The sequence below is a fragment of the Rhea americana genome, unplaced genomic scaffold (assembly GCF_003343005.1).
Source record: "Rhea americana isolate MKP2758 unplaced genomic scaffold, rheAme1 scaffold_414, whole genome shotgun sequence".
Lineage (NCBI taxonomy): Eukaryota > Metazoa > Chordata > Aves > Rheiformes > Rheidae > Rhea > Rhea americana.
Genome location: NW_028186551.1, coordinates 290,436 through 293,620, shown reverse-complemented (window position 1 = coordinate 293,620; position 3,185 = coordinate 290,436).

The window sequence follows — 3,185 nt, the reverse complement described above, 5'->3', positions numbered from 1 at the left end:
GAAAGCTTTCTACAGGAAACATCCTACAGCACAAATAAAAACTTGGGAAATAAACTTGGCCCCTCTTGCTTTCCATGTCGCATCAATGATGAATGGTCCCAGATACTTCAGCCCATGAGACAGTCACCCAGACAGAGCCCACTTCAAGTAGCACCAGCAGTGGCGGCAAGCAAGGAGTTTGGCTAGTCTCTGAGGGTCATTGCATACCTCTCAACTCTGTTTATGATGGCAAAAATATTCCCATGATAGGAGCTTTAAAAATCTTGGAGCAAGAGCTTAGCAGAGCACCTCCTGGCTTTAGCTGCCCAGTTACTCTTAACTTKCAGTGAGACCTAAGCACCTGCTCTGTGGGCTCTTTCAGAAAATACCAGCCAAGGATCCCAAATCCTTGAYGTTATGGTCAAACTAACAGATAATTTAGTGATAAAAGCTATCAACACAATTGGCACTGACTAGCTTCCTTGCCGAAGGGTCCAGGAAGAYGTTGAATAAATGTCATAACGAAGATAAGCAAGCCTTTTCCATAGCAAGATTGCCTCCCTCCTCCTAGGGGCAACCACTAAAGGTGGATGAAATGGGAGAGTCATGACTGTTTGCTCCATGTTGTGGGTGTACAGTGAGTTTCCCTTACAAGGTCATCTGCCTAGTACTTTCCACAGTGCTGGGAGAGGYGCTTAAAATAAAATAAAATAAAATAAATAATAAATAATAAAAAAGAAACAGATTAAGATAAAAGGTCACATAGTAAATAAGTGACAAAACAAAATGTTCCAAGCAGATATTTAATAAAGAAGAAGAATAGAATGAAGGAAAAATACTGGCCTTGTCAGGTCACTTGAAAAGGGCTAAAAGATCTGGTAAGACTGGTGATAAATGATGGCATCCCCACAATTATTCATCTCATAGTAATTAGAAAGGACAAAAGCAGTGGGCCATCCTGGAATTTTTTCCAAAACAAGAATCTGCATTACTAAATGTCTTTATGCTTCTACTAATCTTCCCTTTAAGACCCATTGTGTTTCTTATCCACCCACTCTACAGAGTTACAAACGTGACCTGTAGGTTTGCTCTGCTCAGGGAGGAGGGTCAGTGGGTACCAAGCTCTCCATGAAAGGCACAGAACAGTGGAAAGCTGGATGCTTGCCATGGCAGGTTAGTTTTGATCCCATGAAATGTGCCGCAATCATGGCTTTTGCCGATACAGGAGGAGTGTAGGAATAATTTCAGAGAGAAATGTACCTTGTCAGTGCATGCTTTAGTTGTTTTCCATAATGATTGCCATCCAACAATCTTGGTAGGATCACAGAATTAATGTATGGAATTTCTATCTGGCCAAGGACCCATAGAGTCATTGAATAGCAGCAGCAGTACCCAGTTAATCTGGCGACTGTGACTGCGGCAATACTGATGTCCGTTTCTGGAYGTCAGGACACCCGGCACAGAGACAAGCCCTGTCCCAGAGATGTCCCAGTCACAGAGCCTTGGGCTTCCAGCCTAGATGCTAGATGTCTTCCATGAAAGTAGGAGCCCCATCTACAAGTCCTCTAACATCTGACCAGCCTCCAAATAGCTGACCTGCTCCGTATTCACAGCCTTTTGAAACACAAGAGCTTCAGGCAGACAGCTCAGAAGCCAGGCTGTGCTGTGCCACCAGGAAAAAAGTCCACACCAAGGCCTTCCTGCACTACGCTCTTGCCCACATTCCACCACAAGCTATGCCAAAACGAGCGTTTCCTCCAAATATGAACTGCTCTTTGCATTTGGGGAAAAAAAAAAGTTCAATTATTTTTATTTTTGTATTGCAATAGATTGTAATCCAAATAAAGGTTTTGGTCTCTCTCCCAAACAACTGCAATATAATTGGAGAAAAGATGCAAAAAAAAATGGATGAAGTTTAGAAATAAGGAGGCAAAAAAGCCAAAAGGAGTTGTGAAGAGTGAAGATCAGGAAAAGATCACGTCACAGAGGAGACGGCTGCAATTTGATGGTTCCAAATAATCTGACGTGCACTGCTCAATTGCAGACAGAATCTTTCCCCCTAAGGAGTGGATGACCTGCTGTTCAGAGTCTGATTTTTTTAAGCTCTCTATGGAAATGGGGTGTAAGGAAGAATACAGATAGGCATAGGCAAAGTGGGAAGATGATCGATTATAAGAGAAGCTGGAAAGCCAGGTGAGCAACGCTACTGGTGATGGAAGCTGGGGCAGGGAACCTGGAGGTGGAGGTGAAGGAAGGCAGTAGAGCAGGAACTGTGTGAGACATTTTGTGAAACTACTTTTATACTCTCGGGTGTCCTAACCTGCAGGAATGGCAAGAACAACAATGTCACTGTCTCTGGCCCCATTGGTTCTTGGCTCTTCCATGGAGTTTGCCCAGAAAAAGTACCTGTTAGCACAATTTTGTGGGTCACTCTTTCCCCTTCTTAGTCCCTGACTCTGGTCTTGGGCAATGCCCAACATGGAAAGGAAGGTTTCTGGAGCAATGAGGGCAGTGACCAAATCTGCAGGGCCCTCTTCCACAGTAAGTTCTCTTTGCTTTGCTTTCTGATTTTCCAGCCTGAATGACTTCTGCTTAAACCTTGTTAGAAATGCTTTTTTTTTAACAGGCAGATTCTGCCATTCTCCCCTGGCASAAATCCTGTTCCACATCCTATTTTTTTGTTGATGCTCTGAGCAAACGGAGATGACTGAGAGGCAAACACGCAGAGAGGTGGGTTCATCTCCTGCAAGGTGAGCCAGAAGCATACCATTCCTCCCCACTTCAGCCACAGAGTGAATTTTTCCACTTTTCTTTCCCACTTTGAATTTCTCTGGAGGGAGTACAGGCTGGGAGGCGCCTGCTGGACTTTGCCGGTGAGGGCTGCTGCTCTAACACGGACTGGGTCCAGCATTTCCCGGGCACCCAAGCCCAGGAGGGATGAGCAGGCGAGGATGGGTGCTGAGCCCCGTGTTCCACCTCCACCAGCTCCAGCTGGGCAGAGGCGGAGGGAGGCAGCGGCCGAGAAGGGCGCTGAGCATTGGCCCCAGCTCTGCGCTCACCTCCGCACCAGGCTCACCCGGGGGGCAACAATCCATGCTCGTGCTGGGGGGCTGTGCTGGAGCCGGCTTCCCGAGCACCCCCCAACCCTGCTGCGCGCCCCCAATCTCACTGTGCGCCCTCGCCCCACTGCGCGCCCCCAGATCCCG